Raw genomic sequence first — 18,190 nt, 5'->3', positions numbered from 1 at the left:
AGCAGCATCTGTTAGCCTTGTTATCAACTCCACTCTGATTTTATCTATCTGTCCTACTTCATATACATCGAAAGACAGTGCAAAACATTCAAATCATAAGCTAAGGAGGGAAGAACTACTACTACTACTACTACTACATTACCTTATTGCTAAAAATCCTCCTGCTTTGTCCTTTACAATGAAAACCAGACCAAGCCCCATGGCACTACAGCCCCTAAGCAAGCAGGCTGAGTGGACCTCAAAGCAGCCATTAGATCGAGGTAAAATTCCTTTGCCTGGCCGGGAATTGAACCCGGGCCCCCCAGCTACGAGGCAGGCACGCTGCCCCTGCGCTACAGCGCCGGCCCCTTCACAACCACCTTCAGTAATTATTATTATTATTATTATTATTATTATTACAACCCTCGACACTTCCCGTGTGTGTGTGCGCGCGCGCGCCAGCGCGCGCGTTTTTTTGGGGTTAGGTTACGAGAAGTGGGGTTAAGTCGAGTTAGGGTACGTTTCGCCGCGGAGCGCGACAACCACCCGCGCCCGCTCCGCGACGGCGACCTCCGAGCACACCCCTGCACCATTGCCAACGCCCCCGCGCCACAAAGACCTCCAGGAAACTCGCTTTGCGGTTCGTATGGACGTTTCAAGCTCCGTTCTCTCGCCAACGGCCATACCATGTTGAATACACCGGTTCTCGTCCGATCACCGCAGTTAAGCAACATTGGGCGTGGTCAGTACTTGGATGGGTGACCGCTTGGGAACACCACGTGCCGTTGGCTCAATTCCCTTTTTACCAAGTTTCCCAGTCCCAGTACGACAACTTACTTTCAACTTTTGCCTCAGGCCAGCAGAAATTGCTTAAATCACGTTTTTTGTTACGTCTGAAACTAGCTAGACCTTTTGCTGCTCTTCGACCCCGTGGCTATACAGGAACGAAGCTTAGCGTAGTATTGCATTTCCTCCTAGGTGACCGGCCTAACCTGGCGGCGGCGACATCATCATCATCGTTGTTGTTATTATTATTATTATTATTATTATTATTATTATTATTATTATTATTATTATTATTATTATTATTCGTCGTCTCTCTCTCTCTCTCTCTCTCTCTCTCTCTCTCTCTGTGTGTGTGTGTGTGTGTGTGTGTGTGTGTGTGTGTGTGTGTGTGTGTGTCGACCTAGGGGACCCTTGCTGAGCCTAGCACCGCTTCCAATTACTCGTGCCAGGATTTTAACTTTCGTACCTCCTATCGTACGTCCCTATGTCTAAACTTGCTGTTCTTATTCTTTTAGGTTAGTGTAGCTTATCCTGCAGGCCTCTTATGGCACATAACATCATTCTACGTCCTATTTCTCCCAATATTAAGATTATTAAAGGGCGGAACGAGGCTTCTAAACTCCCCGCCCACCTTGAAAATCGCGAGGAAGGTGGTTTCCATGCAACGTCATCGACACTGTCGTGATTACAATGAAAGCCATGTCCTAGCAACCGACCGCGGCATTTAGCAGCCCCTCAAAGAGTCGAACAATTTCCTTTTATGTTCTTTCAGGTAAGTAGCTATTCAAATTACGACACGGTTCGGCAATAAGTTACAAGTTTGTAGTACGCTCGTGTCTCTCCCGGGCTTCCTTACGAACGGTAGGGCACCAGTGCAGTACAGTGGCCTACACACAGCCCGCTATCTTCGAAGTGCGTGTGTTGCGATGTAACGTAGTTTTGAAGCCTAGGAACTTGTAAAACTCTTTCATTTCTATCAAAGACGAGACGCCCTTCAAATAAGACTGAGAAGGTAACCTTTTGACGACAAGGGTTAGTTCAAAGAGTCGTGACGTTTTAGGTTAGGTGAAGGGAGGAAAGCACTCGTTTTTGTTGTTTGTACGTCAGCTGACCGATCTTTTGGCAAGTGATAAATTGAGTAGAACGAATCGGAACTCCGTATAGTTACTGTTACCGTCCTAGAATTAAAATTAGACCATTCTGAGCCCTACTTGACAGGTTCGACACCGGCTCACTCGTGTGATATTTCGATGGTCTGTAGATATGGGCGCATAAAAAGAACTCCTGCGGGACAAACTTCCGGCACCTCGGCATCTACGAAAGGCGTAAGATAATAGTGAACATAACCTTACTAGTAGTACCACCACCACCATTACTGCTACTAATACGACTATTACTTAAGGCAGTGGACAATTTCGAACTCAAGCAATAATGTGTCCTTTTGCTGACCACCTGATCACTGCCTCTTGCCTTACTACTACAGGCTAGCGTTCAAGGAAAGAAAGAAAGAAAGAAAGAAAGAAAGAAATAAGTTACCGTTCTTCCCAAGTCAGGTTAGGATTTCTGCATCAGACACGGCTAGGGCTGATCGTGGATCTACTAGTACCTAACATGCTAAATTGTGCTCCGTTATATCATCACCAGTCGTGAAGTCACACCTGCATCTTCTAATTACAGGGTAGATGCTACATATTTCGGGCAATATATAACCCAGGTTTGGCTTGGATAACCTAAAAATATTCAGGTACTGGGTCTGGCCTGGTTATATCAAGTGTCACCCTAGATCAGCAGGGCTAAGAATCATCAGGTCTCTGTCATGAATTTAAATGGCTTAGTACCCCTCATTATGGTGTACTTCTCTTCATATTTGAGGGAAGAGGAGTAAAACTTAAAACTTTATTGCCTGTCTTAAACCACCTACTTTCTTTGGGGTATTGTCTAGCACAAACTTCTAAGGCGACCACATCACACAGCCCGATGCTCGAATACTGCTTGGGCAGGGGTGTAGGTGGTGGTTAGTGGTTGCAAGAAGGGTCCTGGAAGGGAGGGATAATAAGCCAGTACGCCACTTGCTCTTAAGTCTGTACCTTTCATTATACGGTTTCATTAACTATTTTTTACACCTGCCCTGTAGTATGGTACCATTTAGTAAGAGGTCTCTAGAGTTTGGCCTAGTACAACCTTCAATGAAAGTAGTTTTCAGGAGTGGTTAGGTACCCCTATACTTACTTTCTTTCTTTCTTTCTTTCTTTCTTTCTTTCTTTCTTTCTTGGATTACAAGGTGTCGGTAAAGCAGCTGATCGTTGCTTATGTACAAAAAAATGTTCATACATGGGCTTTCATTCGCTGAGGTAAATGATAATGATAATAATAATAATAATAATAATAATAATAATAATAATAATAATAATAATAATAATAATGGCAAGAACACAAAGGGTCCTTTTCTCTGCAGCTGATTTTTAGCATGAAGGACAGAGGCTGTCATGATGATGATGATTACCGAGTGATACCGTTAAGCTAAAACCCAGTAGGGGATTAATATTAACAGCAGGGAACGTTGTGCAGAATCATTCAGTAAAGATGTAATGGCAGGGGGAGGGGGGGAAGAGGGCGTTCAGTATAATACACCATCAACCCAAGTACAGTGCATATTTAGCTCTATGTTATGTAATGCTCTCTCTGCTCTCTGTACCTTTATTTGGCCCTACAACTTGTCTCACCAAGTGAAGGAGATCTTACACATAGTTACTGTACTGTACTTAATTTCACGCTGACTTCAACTGCTAGTAGGATACGCACGTCGAACCATGCAGAAACCTGCACGATTTCAAACGACTGCCGACTAGATAGCGACTAGGCCGAAGAAAGAAAGGGCATCTTATAAATCGAGAGCGACAATTCATTTTCGAGGTTAGGGTTACCGCTTGGTTCTCTTAGCCAAAGAAATCATGAAACCATTTTGCGAGTAAAAACTGATGTTACCTGAATTTTGGATACAGTTATTACTACCATCATCATCATCATCATCATCATCATCATCATCATCGTCATACGCTACTCTGTATGATGAAGGTGGGTAGCAAGATCGAGTCTCGGCGCGATCAGTTGGCTTCAAATTCTGCTTCACCTCGTTCAGAGTATACATATTCAAGGTAAAAACACTAGCTTCTCTCAAAAAATAAACTCCTATTGAAGGGTCATTAAACACAACTTCTTCTTCTTCTTCTTCTTCTTCTTCTTCTTCTTCTTCTTCTTCTTCTTCTTCTTCTTCTTATTATTATTATTATTATTATTATTATTATTATTATTATTATTATTATTATTATTATTATTATTATTTTCCTTTCTTTCTTTCTTTCTTTCTTTCTGTCTTTCTTTCTTTCTTTCTTTCTTTCTTTCTTTCTTTCTTTCAGGACCATTTAAGTGAGATGTTAGCTGTATGAGTGTTGCAGCACCTCAAACCTTTACATTTTTTCCCTTGTAAGTTGTGGCAATGTCTTGCAGAGAAGTTTGTTGGGAAACCATGGTCCTTCCTTCCTTCCTTCCTTCCTTCCTTCCTTCCTTCCTTCCTTCCTTCCTTCCTTCCTTCCTTCCAATAAATCTGCTGAGTTGCTGTCTCAAAGGGTCTCTCATCCTAAAGAAATTTGACCGAAGGTAAGGGATGTTGCCAGGTCTATCAAACTGACAGACTTATCATCTCCTGGTACAGGAAATCTGTTCTTTGAAGAGTCTGGACTGACTGCCCCTTCCTCCGTCACGGTGTTCTCGATCCTGCCTTCGCAGCCCACTGGAGGCAGTAAGATACGACTCACAATGCCTCCATCCAGCAGGCGAGGGGTGAAGCCTCTCCTGAGGCGGTACAGGCTCTGTAGCGAACTGGAAATTTAATTATGCCCTAAGAAACATCTAGAGGTTCCCTTGGGCAGGCTGTCCCTTTTCCCAACCTGAGCTTTCGACCCCCGACAGGGGCTGAAAGCTGCTGGATGTGAGAGACTGTACAGAGTTGAGAGCCTTATAAATAGAGGCCTAAAGGCTAGGACTTTACGAGATTGGCGCTACCAGCAGGAAAGCAGGAGTCGAACGAGTCATGGAGGCTAGCTTCTAACTTATGTCCTTTATCCTGTAGGTCCTTTCAAGCAAAGCTACAAGAGGCAGATTACAGCAGGTCTGCTTCACTCTGTGGAAAACTACCTAAAGGCTGACTTGCCTTTGCTCTCACTCGGAAGGGGTTAGAGCCTGAGGATGGCCGTTCAGCTCCATTGCTAGAGGAAGGATTGGGCTTCCTTCAGGTAAGAGGGGGTCACTCCCGGGGGCGTCGCGACGACGACGGCCGCCCCTAAACGTCGGCATGGAGAGGCGGCTGGTGAAATGCTGCCCATCGAACGCACCTCCATCAGGACGCCCGAAGCAAGGTGACGAGTACTTCTGCCACCTGAGGAGCAGCGTCAAACCTTTGACTATCCCTTCCTAACCGAACCCTGATTGTAACCCACCCCTTAAAGACGCAGGGAGCACGAGAAAGGAGCTAGGAAGCACGTCCCCAACTTGTCGCCGCGCAACCCACCCGACAGCCAGCCACTGCTGTTTCCTGCGCGGTCCGAGTAGCCTGATACACTCAGATAACCAGGGGAGCGCGCGAACACATTCTCATCGTGACCATGGCTGACACAGCAACAGCATCGGCAGCATCTGCACCCGCCTCGGCTCCGGCCCAGGCGTCGCCCAAGAAGAGCAAGGCTTCTGCATCGAAGAAACCTCGCACCAAGCCTGCCCATCCGAAAACCTCCGAGATGGTGGGCAGTGCCATCAAGAGCCTGAAGGAACGAGGTGGATCTTCTCTGCAGGCTATCAAGAAGTACATCTCTGCCAACTACAAGGTGGACTCTGAGAAGCTGGCCCCTTTCATCAAGAAGTACCTGAAATCTGCCGTGGCTTCCGGAGAGCTGGTCCAGACCAAGGGGAAGGGAGCTTCAGGTTCCTTCAAGCTCGCTTCGGCTGCCAAGCCGGAGAAGGCCAGCGCAGCCCCTGTCAAGCGGTCCGCTGCCCCCAAGGAGAAGCGCATCCCCAAGGCGAAGAAGGCTGGTGGAGCCAAGGCTGCAGCCAAGAAAGCCATTTCCAAAAAGCCTGCCGAGAAGAAGAAGGCCGCTCCTGCTCCCAAACCCAAGCAGAAGGCTCCTTCCAAGGCTAAGAAGGCCGCCAAGGTGCCCACTAAGAAACCTAAGGCACCTAAGCCTAAAAAGGCCGCTAAGCCCAAGGCCTCGCCTAAAAAGGCACCAGCAAAAAGGAAGTGAGGACATTTCATGTTCTTGCTTCCTTCTACACGCACCTCTTGCTCTCGTAGGAGCAGAGGAAAAACGGCCCTTATCAGGGCCATCAATTTTATTCCCCAAGAGAGCATATTATGTCAGTCACTGTCCAAGGCTGGAACCCTGGCCTCTCCTATCTCTGCCTCCTAAACAGGCTAGTTTGTCTCATTGCGGGGCGACTCACTCTTCAAATTTCATTATTATTGTACTTAACTACATTTTTCTTTATCCTTACTTACTGCACTTTTGCTGTTGCTGTTGTTGTTGTTATTATTATTATTATTATTATTATTATTATTATTATTATTATTACTATCACGTCCTAGATATTAATTAATGAATTATTGTACTCAATACTCAAGATTATTATTATTATTATTATTATTATTATTATTATTATTATTATTGTTATTATTATTATATTCTGTTACTCTTAGATTTTTCCTTGAACCTAGAGGAACCACTAGCTTTTTTTCTTTTCGTTTTCCTTCTATCCTAGACCAGAGAGACAATAACTACTCTTCTAGGAAATTTTGGTGGCCCTGAAAAGGGCCGTTTGGTAAAGCTCCAGCCATAAGACAAGCACCGGACTTAGGCACGTTCGCCACGGATGCGGCGGGCGAGCTGGATGTCCTTAGGCATGATGGTGACACGCTTGGCGTGGATGGCACACAAGTTGGTGTCTTCAAAAAGACCCACCAGGTAGGCCTCACTGGCCTCCTGCAAGGCCATGACAGCCGAGCTCTGGAAGCGCAGGTCGGTCTTGAAGTCCTGAGCTATCTCTCTCACCAGCCGCTGGAAGGGCAGCTTGCGGATCAGAAGCTCAGTGCTCTTCTGGTAGCGTCTGATCTCACGCAGGGCCACGGTACCGGGCCTGTAGCGATGAGGCTTCTTCACTCCTCCGGTGGCAGGCGCGCTCTTACGGGCAGCCTTGGTGGCCAGTTGCTTGCGCGGGGCCTTGCCTCCGGTAGATTTACGTGCAGTCTGCTTAGTACGGGCCATCACGTGCTCACTGTCGACTCGTCCCAGGAAGAATGGTTCGGGGGCTTGCTGCCCGACTGTTTTATTGCTTCGCTTCCCCCACCCTCGGTAGCAGCTGCACTCCCATTGGCCGGGCGGTGCTGACGTCACCGGGGCCAGGCACTTTCAACAAAAGCGAGGGGCCTCGAGTGCCAGCCGCATTCTAGCTCTGAACTCGCAGCTCTACTGATCTATCATGACCGGACGAGGCAAGGGAGGCAAGGGACTCGGCAAAGGAGGCGCCAAGCGTCACAGGAAGGTGCTCCGAGACAACATCCAGGGCATCACTAAGCCTGCCATCAGACGTCTCGCTCGCAGAGGTGGAGTCAAGCGTATTTCGGGACTTATCTACGAGGAGACCCGTGGCGTGCTCAAGGTATTCCTGGAGAACGTTATCCGGGATGCCGTCACCTACACCGAGCACGCCAAGAGGAAGACCGTGACCGCCATGGATGTCGTCTATGCTCTCAAGAGGCAGGGACGCACCCTGTACGGTTTTGGTGGTTAAGTCTCCTCCGAGCGTGCTCCCGTTTGTGAGCATGCAGTATTTAAAAAACGGCCCTTTTCAGGGCCACCACTTACCTCTCAAAAGAGCACAGAGTCCCACTTACAGTACTCCTCTAACGTAGCTTGCGCTATTCTCCCTCTCAAAACAGTCATCTCCCCGAAACCTGCACGGAAAAAAGCCCTCATTATCAGTTATGATGTCTACATTTTAATGCTAACAAGAGAAAACAAACATTATCTTCCTTGCTGTGCACGTCTAAAAGACAAAGTATTGTAAATATACTACTTTAAGTATCCTTTCCTTTCCTTTCTAGTTAAGTGTGTGTTCTTACATGCATAGGTTGGTAGTATCCAGCAGTCAAGAACAGAATTATACAGCATAAATGAAATGAAAAGAAATCTATAATGTACTTCCTTCTTCCTTCCCTTCTGAAAATTAAATATTAAGAGGGGCCTGGAGCTACCTTACTCATTTCCCCCTTAAATAAATAACCTCAAAGGAAAGGCTATTCTTGTGCTCTCCTGGCTAATGTTACAGATGCCCTCATATTTGCAGTGTCTCATTATTGTTATTATTATCATTATTATTAGGAGAGTTGTCTGAACTGCTCTATCACTTCAGGATTTCTCCATACTTCTGCTAAGATAGCTATAGCAGCATGATAGACAAACAGCTCTTATCTTAAGGAGTTGGTGGCCCTGAAAAGGGCCGTTTATTTATATTTTTCCGGTGAGCCAACGCCCTGACCGAGAACAGGAACTTAAGCCTTCTTCTCGGTCTTCTTAGGCAGGAGCACTGCCTGGATGTTGGGCAGAACACCACCCTGGGCAATGGTCACTCCAGACAGCAACTTGTTCAACTCCTCGTCGTTACGGATGGCCAACTGTAAGTGACGAGGGATGATCCTGGTCTTCTTGTTGTCACGGGCTGCATTGCCCGCCAACTCAAGAACTTCAGCTGCCAGGTATTCCATGACTGCAGCCAGGTACACAGGAGCCCCAGCACCCACTCGCTCAGCGTAGTTTCCCTTGCGGAGGAGACGGTGGATACGGCCGACAGGGAACTGCAGGCCTGCACGGCTGGAGCGACTCTTGGACTTGCCCTTCACTTTTCCTCCCTTTCCTCGTCCTGACATGATGCTATGATGCTCTGCTGCTCTACTTCGAAGGGAAAATGATACCGAATCACTCTGCGCACCAGTTTTGTAGCCTGCAAGGTTGCTCAACGTTACGAGCCAACCAATAAGGCTGCAGTAAGCTTGCGCTCATTGGCTAGTCGCATGCAGCCCTCTCGGTCTTAAAAAGAATTGCAAGGGGGCCGAAAAATTTACTTTCTAGGAGACATCCCAGACAACCATGCCACCCAAGACAAGCGGAAAGGCAGCCAAGAAAGCCGGCAAGGCCCAGAAGAACATCTCCAAGGGAGACAAGAAGAAGAAGCGCAAGAGGAAGGAAAGCTATGCCATCTACATCTACAAGGTGCTTAAACAGGTACATCCTGATACTGGCATCTCCAGCAAGGCGATGAGCATCATGAACAGCTTTGTCAACGACATCTTCGAGCGCATCGCCGCTGAGGCTTCCCGTCTGGCCCACTACAACAAGCGCTCCACCATCACCAGTCGGGAGATCCAGACTGCCGTCCGCCTCCTGTTGCCCGGTGAGCTGGCCAAGCACGCCGTCAGTGAGGGTACCAAGGCAGTTACCAAATACACCAGCTCCAAGTAAGGTGCCAGGTTTTCTGCCTTGCTGCATTCTTAACAAACGGCCCTTTTCAGGGCCACCACACCTTTAAAAAAAAGAGCAGCATCTGTTAGCCTTGTTATCAACTCCACTCTGATTTTATCTATCTGTCCTACTTCATATACATCGAAAGACAGTGCAAAACATTCAAATCATAAGCTAAGGAGGGAAGAACTACTACTACTACTACTACTACATTACCTTATTGCTAAAAATCCTCCTGCTTTGTCCTTTACAATGAAAACCAGACCAAGCCCCATGGCACTACAGCCCCTAAGCAAGCAGGCTGAGTGGACCTCAAAGCAGCCATTAGATCGAGGTAAAATTCCTTTGCCTGGCCGGGAATTGAACCCGGGCCCCCCAGCTACGAGGCAGGCACGCTGCCCCTGCGCTACAGCGCCGGCCCCTTCACAACCACCTTCAGTAATTATTATTATTATTATTATTATTATTATTACAACCCTCGACACTTCCCGTGTGTGTGTGCGCGCGCGCGCCAGCGCGCGCGTTTTTTTGGGGTTAGGTTACGAGAAGTGGGGTTAAGTCGAGTTAGGGTACGTTTCGCCGCGGAGCGCGACAACCACCCGCGCCCGCTCCGCGACGGCGACCTCCGAGCACACCCCTGCACCATTGCCAACGCCCCCGCGCCACAAAGACCTCCAGGAAACTCGCTTTGCGGTTCGTATGGACGTTTCAAGCTCCGTTCTCTCGCCAACGGCCATACCATGTTGAATACACCGGTTCTCGTCCGATCACCGCAGTTAAGCAACATTGGGCGTGGTCAGTACTTGGATGGGTGACCGCTTGGGAACACCACGTGCCGTTGGCTCAATTCCCTTTTTACCAAGTTTCCCAGTCCCAGTACGACAACTTACTTTCAACTTTTGCCTCAGGCCAGCAGAAATTGCTTAAATCACGTTTTTTGTTACGTCTGAAACTAGCTAGACCTTTTGCTGCTCTTCGACCCCGTGGCTATACAGGAACGAAGCTTAGCGTAGTATTGCATTTCCTCCTAGGTGACCGGCCTAACCTGGCGGCGGCGACATCATCATCATCGTTGTTGTTATTATTATTATTATTATTATTATTATTATTATTATTATTATTATTATTATTATTATTCGTCGTCTCTCTCTCTCTCTCTCTCTCTCTCTCTCTCTCTCTGTGTGTGTGTGTGTGTGTGTGTGTGTGTGTGTGTGTGTGTGTGTGTGTGTCGACCTAGGGGACCCTTGCTGAGCCTAGCACCGCTTCCAATTACTCGTGCCAGGATTTTAACTTTCGTACCTCCTATCGTACGTCCCTATGTCTAAACTTGCTGTTCTTATTCTTTTAGGTTAGTGTAGCTTATCCTGCAGGCCTCTTATGGCACATAACATCATTCTACGTCCTATTTCTCCCAATATTAAGATTATTAAAGGGCGGAACGAGGCTTCTAAACTCCCCGCCCACCTTGAAAATCGCGAGGAAGGTGGTTTCCATGCAACGTCATCGACACTGTCGTGATTACAATGAAAGCCATGTCCTAGCAACCGACCGCGGCATTTAGCAGCCCCTCAAAGAGTCGAACAATTTCCTTTTATGTTCTTTCAGGTAAGTAGCTATTCAAATTACGACACGGTTCGGCAATAAGTTACAAGTTTGTAGTACGCTCGTGTCTCTCCCGGGCTTCCTTACGAACGGTAGGGCACCAGTGCAGTACAGTGGCCTACACACAGCCCGCTATCTTCGAAGTGCGTGTGTTGCGATGTAACGTAGTTTTGAAGCCTAGGAACTTGTAAAACTCTTTCATTTCTATCAAAGACGAGACGCCCTTCAAATAAGACTGAGAAGGTAACCTTTTGACGACAAGGGTTAGTTCAAAGAGTCGTGACGTTTTAGGTTAGGTGAAGGGAGGAAAGCACTCGTTTTTGTTGTTTGTACGTCAGCTGACCGATCTTTTGGCAAGTGATAAATTGAGTAGAACGAATCGGAACTCCGTATAGTTACTGTTACCGTCCTAGAATTAAAATTAGACCATTCTGAGCCCTACCTGACAGGTTCGACACCGGCTCACTCGTGTGATATTTCGATGGTCTGTAGATATGGGCGCATAAAAAGAACTCCTGCGGGACAAACTTCCGGCACCTCGGCATCTACGAAAGGCGTAAGATAATAGTGAACATAACCTTACTAGTAGTACCACCACCACCATTACTGCTACTAATACGACTATTACTTAAGGCAGTGGACAATTTCGAACTCAAGCAATAATGTGTCCTTTTGCTGACCACCTGATCACTGCCTCTTGCCTTACTACTACAGGCTAGCGTTCAAGGAAAGAAAGAAAGAAAGAAAGAAAGAAAGAAATAAGTTACCGTTCTTCCCAAGTCAGGTTAGGATTTCTGCATCAGACACGGCTAGGGCTGATCGTGGATCTACTAGTACCTAACATGCTAAATTGTGCTCCGTTATATCATCACCAGTCGTGAAGTCACACCTGCATCTTCTAATTACAGGGTAGATGCTACATATTTCGGGCAATATATAACCCAGGTTTGGCTTGGATAACCTAAAAATATTCAGGTACTGGGTCTGGCCTGGTTATATCAAGTGTCACCCTAGATCAGCAGGGCTAAGAATCATCAGGTCTCTGTCATGAATTTAAATGGCTTAGTACCCCTCATTATGGTGTACTTCTCTTCATATTTGAGGGAAGAGGAGTAAAACTTAAAACTTTATTGCCTGTCTTAAACCACCTACTTTCTTTGGGGTATTGTCTAGCACAAACTTCTAAGGCGACCACATCACACAGCCCGATGCTCGAATACTGCTTGGGCAGGGGTGTAGGTGGTGGTTAGTGGTTGCAAGAAGGGTCCTGGAAGGGAGGGATAATAAGCCAGTACGCCACTTGCTCTTAAGTCTGTACCTTTCATTATACGGTTTCATTAACTATTTTTTACACCTGCCCTGTAGTATGGTACCATTTAGTAAGAGGTCTCTAGAGTTTGGCCTAGTACAACCTTCAATGAAAGTAGTTTTCAGGAGTGGTTAGGTACCCCTATACTTACTTTCTTTCTTTCTTTCTTTCTTTCTTTCTTTCTTTCTTTCTTGGATTACAAGGTGTCGGTAAAGCAGCTGATCGTTGCTTATGTACAAAAAAATGTTCATACATGGGCTTTCATTCGCTGAGGTAAATGATAATGATAATAATAATAATAATAATAATAATAATAATAATAATAATAATAATAATAATAATAATGGCAAGAACACAAAGGGTCCTTTTCTCTGCAGCTGATTTTTAGCATGAAGGACAGAGGCTGTCATGATGATGATGATTACCGAGTGATACCGTTAAGCTAAAACCCAGTAGGGGATTAATATTAACAGCAGGGAACGTTGTGCAGAATCATTCAGTAAAGATGTAATGGCAGGGGGAGGGGGGGAAGAGGGCGTTCAGTATAATACACCATCAACCCAAGTACAGTGCATATTTAGCTCTATGTTATGTAATGCTCTCTCTGCTCTCTGTACCTTTATTTGGCCCTACAACTTGTCTCACCAAGTGAAGGAGATCTTACACATAGTTACTGTACTGTACTTAATTTCACGCTGACTTCAACTGCTAGTAGGATACGCACGTCGAACCATGCAGAAACCTGCACGATTTCAAACGACTGCCGACTAGATAGCGACTAGGCCGAAGAAAGAAAGGGCATCTTATAAATCGAGAGCGACAATTCATTTTCGAGGTTAGGGTTACCGCTTGGTTCTCTTAGCCAAAGAAATCATGAAACCATTTTGCGAGTAAAAACTGATGTTACCTGAATTTTGGATACAGTTATTACTACCATCATCATCATCATCATCATCATCATCATCATCATCGTCATACGCTACTCTGTATGATGAAGGTGGGTAGCAAGATCGAGTCTCGGCGCGATCAGTTGGCTTCAAATTCTGCTTCACCTCGTTCAGAGTATACATATTCAAGGTAAAAACACTAGCTTCTCTCAAAAAATAAACTCCTATTGAAGGGTCATTAAACACAACTTCTTCTTCTTCTTCTTCTTCTTCTTCTTCTTCTTCTTCTTCTTCTTCTTCTTCTTCTTCTTATTATTATTATTATTATTATTATTATTATTATTATTATTATTATTATTATTATTATTATTATTATTTTCCTTTCTTTCTTTCTTTCTTTCTTTCTGTCTTTCTTTCTTTCTTTCTTTCTTTCTTTCTTTCTTTCTTTCAGGACCATTTAAGTGAGATGTTAGCTGTATGAGTGTTGCAGCACCTCAAACCTTTACATTTTTTCCCTTGTAAGTTGTGGCAATGTCTTGCAGAGAAGTTTGTTGGGAAACCATGGTCCTTCCTTCCTTCCTTCCTTCCTTCCTTCCTTCCTTCCTTCCTTCCTTCCTTCCTTCCTTCCTTCCAATAAATCTGCTGAGTTGCTGTCTCAAAGGGTCTCTCATCCTAAAGAAATTTGACCGAAGGTAAGGGATGTTGCCAGGTCTATCAAACTGACAGACTTATCATCTCCTGGTACAGGAAATCTGTTCTTTGAAGAGTCTGGACTGACTGCCCCTTCCTCCGTCACGGTGTTCTCGATCCTGCCTTCGCAGCCCACTGGAGGCAGTAAGATACGACTCACAATGCCTCCATCCAGCAGGCGAGGGGTGAAGCCTCTCCTGAGGCGGTACAGGCTCTGTAGCGAACTGGAAATTTAATTATGCCCTAAGAAACATCTAGAGGTTCCCTTGGGCAGGCTGTCCCTTTTCCCAACCTGAGCTTTCGACCCCCGACAGGGGCTGAAAGCTGCTGGATGTGAGAGACTGTACAGAGTTGAGAGCCTTATAAATAGAGGCCTAAAGGCTAGGACTTTACGAGATTGGCGCTACCAGCAGGAAAGCAGGAGTCGAACGAGTCATGGAGGCTAGCTTCTAACTTATGTCCTTTATCCTGTAGGTCCTTTCAAGCAAAGCTACAAGAGGCAGATTACAGCAGGTCTGCTTCACTCTGTGGAAAACTACCTAAAGGCTGACTTGCCTTTGCTCTCACTCGGAAGGGGTTAGAGCCTGAGGATGGCCGTTCAGCTCCATTGCTAGAGGAAGGATTGGGCTTCCTTCAGGTAAGAGGGGGTCACTCCCGGGGGCGTCGCGACGACGACGGCCGCCCCTAAACGTCGGCATGGAGAGGCGGCTGGTGAAATGCTGCCCATCGAACGCACCTCCATCAGGACGCCCGAAGCAAGGTGACGAGTACTTCTGCCACCTGAGGAGCAGCGTCAAACCTTTGACTATCCCTTCCTAACCGAACCCTGATTGTAACCCACCCCTTAAAGACGCAGGGAGCACGAGAAAGGAGCTAGGAAGCACGTCCCCAACTTGTCGCCGCGCAACCCACCCGACAGCCAGCCACTGCTGTTTCCTGCGCGGTCCGAGTAGCCTGATACACTCAGATAACCAGGGGAGCGCGCGAACACATTCTCATCGTGACCATGGCTGACACAGCAACAGCATCGGCAGCATCTGCACCCGCCTCGGCTCCGGCCCAGGCGTCGCCCAAGAAGAGCAAGGCTTCTGCATCGAAGAAACCTCGCACCAAGCCTGCCCATCCGAAAACCTCCGAGATGGTGGGCAGTGCCATCAAGAGCCTGAAGGAACGAGGTGGATCTTCTCTGCAGGCTATCAAGAAGTACATCTCTGCCAACTACAAGGTGGACTCTGAGAAGCTGGCCCCTTTCATCAAGAAGTACCTGAAATCTGCCGTGGCTTCCGGAGAGCTGGTCCAGACCAAGGGGAAGGGAGCTTCAGGTTCCTTCAAGCTCGCTTCGGCTGCCAAGCCGGAGAAGGCCAGCGCAGCCCCTGTCAAGCGGTCCGCTGCCCCCAAGGAGAAGCGCATCCCCAAGGCGAAGAAGGCTGGTGGAGCCAAGGCTGCAGCCAAGAAAGCCATTTCCAAAAAGCCTGCCGAGAAGAAGAAGGCCGCTCCTGCTCCCAAACCCAAGCAGAAGGCTCCTTCCAAGGCTAAGAAGGCCGCCAAGGTGCCCACTAAGAAACCTAAGGCACCTAAGCCTAAAAAGGCCGCTAAGCCCAAGGCCTCGCCTAAAAAGGCACCAGCAAAAAGGAAGTGAGGACATTTCATGTTCTTGCTTCCTTCTACACGCACCTCTTGCTCTCGTAGGAGCAGAGGAAAAACGGCCCTTATCAGGGCCATCAATTTTATTCCCCAAGAGAGCATATTATGTCAGTCACTGTCCAAGGCTGGAACCCTGGCCTCTCCTATCTCTGCCTCCTAAACAGGCTAGTTTGTCTCATTGCGGGGCGACTCACTCTTCAAATTTCATTATTATTGTACTTAACTACATTTTTCTTTATCCTTACTTACTGCACTTTTGCTGTTGCTGTTGTTGTTGTTATTATTATTATTATTATTATTATTATTATTATTATTATTATTACTATCACGTCCTAGATATTAATTAATGAATTATTGTACTCAATACTCAAGATTATTATTATTATTATTATTATTATTATTATTATTATTATTATTGTTATTATTATTATATTCTGTTACTCTTAGATTTTTCCTTGAACCTAGAGGAACCACTAGCTTTTTTTCTTTTCGTTTTCCTTCTATCCTAGACCAGAGAGACAATAACTACTCTTCTAGGAAATTTTGGTGGCCCTGAAAAGGGCCGTTTGGTAAAGCTCCAGCCATAAGACAAGCACCGGACTTAGGCACGTTCGCCACGGATGCGGCGGGCGAGCTGGATGTCCTTAGGCATGATGGTGACACGCTTGGCGTGGATGGCACACAAGTTGGTGTCTTCAAAAAGACCCACCAGGTAGGCCTCACTGGCCTCCTGCAAGGCCATGACAGCCGAGCTCTGGAAGCGCAGGTCGGTCTTGAAGTCCTGAGCTATCTCTCTCACCAGCCGCTGGAAGGGCAGCTTGCGGATCAGAAGCTCAGTGCTCTTCTGGTAGCGTCTGATCTCACGCAGGGCCACGGTACCGGGCCTGTAGCGATGAGGCTTCTTCACTCCTCCGGTGGCAGGCGCGCTCTTACGGGCAGCCTTGGTGGCCAGTTGCTTGCGCGGGGCCTTGCCTCCGGTAGATTTACGTGCAGTCTGCTTAGTACGGGCCATCACGTGCTCACTGTCGACTCGTCCCAGGAAGAATGGTTCGGGGGCTTGCTGCCCGACTGTTTTATTGCTTCGCTTCCCCCACCCTCGGTAGCAGCTGCACTCCCATTGGCCGGGCGGTGCTGACGTCACCGGGGCCAGGCACTTTCAACAAAAGCGAGGGGCCTCGAGTGCCAGCCGCATTCTAGCTCTGAACTCGCAGCTCTACTGATCTATCATGACCGGACGAGGCAAGGGAGGCAAGGGACTCGGCAAAGGAGGCGCCAAGCGTCACAGGAAGGTGCTCCGAGACAACATCCAGGGCATCACTAAGCCTGCCATCAGACGTCTCGCTCGCAGAGGTGGAGTCAAGCGTATTTCGGGACTTATCTACGAGGAGACCCGTGGCGTGCTCAAGGTATTCCTGGAGAACGTTATCCGGGATGCCGTCACCTACACCGAGCACGCCAAGAGGAAGACCGTGACCGCCATGGATGTCGTCTATGCTCTCAAGAGGCAGGGACGCACCCTGTACGGTTTTGGTGGTTAAGTCTCCTCCGAGCGTGCTCCCGTTTGTGAGCATGCAGTATTTAAAAAACGGCCCTTTTCAGGGCCACCACTTACCTCTCAAAAGAGCACAGAGTCCCACTTACAGTACTCCTCTAACGTAGCTTGCGCTATTCTCCCTCTCAAAACAGTCATCTCCCCGAAACCTGCACGGAAAAAAGCCCTCATTATCAGTTATGATGTCTACATTTTAATGCTAACAAGAGAAAACAAACATTATCTTCCTTGCTGTGCACGTCTAAAAGACAAAGTATTGTAAATATACTACTTTAAGTATCCTTTCCTTTCCTTTCTAGTTAAGTGTGTGTTCTTACATGCATAGGTTGGTAGTATCCAGCAGTCAAGAACAGAATTATACAGCATAAATGAAATGAAAAGAAATCTATAATGTACTTCCTTCTTCCTTCCCTTCTGAAAATTAAATATTAAGAGGGGCCTGGAGCTACCTTACTCATTTCCCCCTTAAATAAATAACCTCAAAGGAAAGGCTATTCTTGTGCTCTCCTGGCTAATGTTACAGATGCCCTCATATTTGCAGTGTCTCATTATTGTTATTATTATCATTATTATTAGGAGAGTTGTCTGAACTGCTCTATCACTTCAGGATTTCTCCATACTTCTGCTAAGATAGCTATAGCAGCATGATAGACAAACAGCTCTTATCTTAAGGAGTTGGTGGCCCTGAAAAGGGCCGTTTATTTATATTTTTCCGGTGAGCCAACGCCCTGACCGAGAACAGGAACTTAAGCCTTCTTCTCGGTCTTCTTAGGCAGGAGCACTGCCTGGATGTTGGGCAGAACACCACCCTGGGCAATGGTCACTCCAGACAGCAACTTGTTCAACTCCTCGTCGTTACGGATGGCCAACTGTAAGTGACGAGGGATGATCCTGGTCTTCTTGTTGTCACGGGCTGCATTGCCCGCCAACTCAAGAACTTCAGCTGCCAGGTATTCCATGACTGCAGCCAGGTACACAGGAGCCCCAGCACCCACTCGCTCAGCGTAGTTTCCCTTGCGGAGGAGACGGTGGATACGGCCGACAGGGAACTGCAGGCCTGCACGGCTGGAGCGACTCTTGGACTTGCCCTTCACTTTTCCTCCCTTTCCTCGTCCTGACATGATGCTATGATGCTCTGCTGCTCTACTTCGAAGGGAAAATGATACCGAATCACTCT

General features: G+C 47.0%; 2 non-coding genes across 2 annotated transcripts; both read left to right on the top strand.

The window, feature by feature from the left end:
* Positions 1-651: 651 nt before the first annotated feature.
* On the top strand, positions 652-770 carry LOC137500740 (5S ribosomal RNA). Its single transcript, XR_011018241.1, has one exon. It is a non-coding gene; the product is annotated as a 5S ribosomal RNA (ribosomal RNA).
* Positions 771-10,054: 9,284 nt separating this feature from the next.
* LOC137500739 (5S ribosomal RNA) lies at positions 10,055-10,173 on the top strand. Its single transcript, XR_011018240.1, has one exon. It is a non-coding gene; the product is annotated as a 5S ribosomal RNA (ribosomal RNA).
* Positions 10,174-18,190: the final 8,017 nt, after the last annotated feature.

Source organism: Anabrus simplex, chromosome 4, assembly GCF_040414725.1.
Source record: "Anabrus simplex isolate iqAnaSimp1 chromosome 4, ASM4041472v1, whole genome shotgun sequence".
Classification (NCBI taxonomy): Eukaryota; Metazoa; Arthropoda; class Insecta; order Orthoptera; family Tettigoniidae; genus Anabrus; species Anabrus simplex.
Note: the sequence above shows the minus strand (reverse complement) of the source record. Positions and strands in the feature narration are given on the sequence as shown.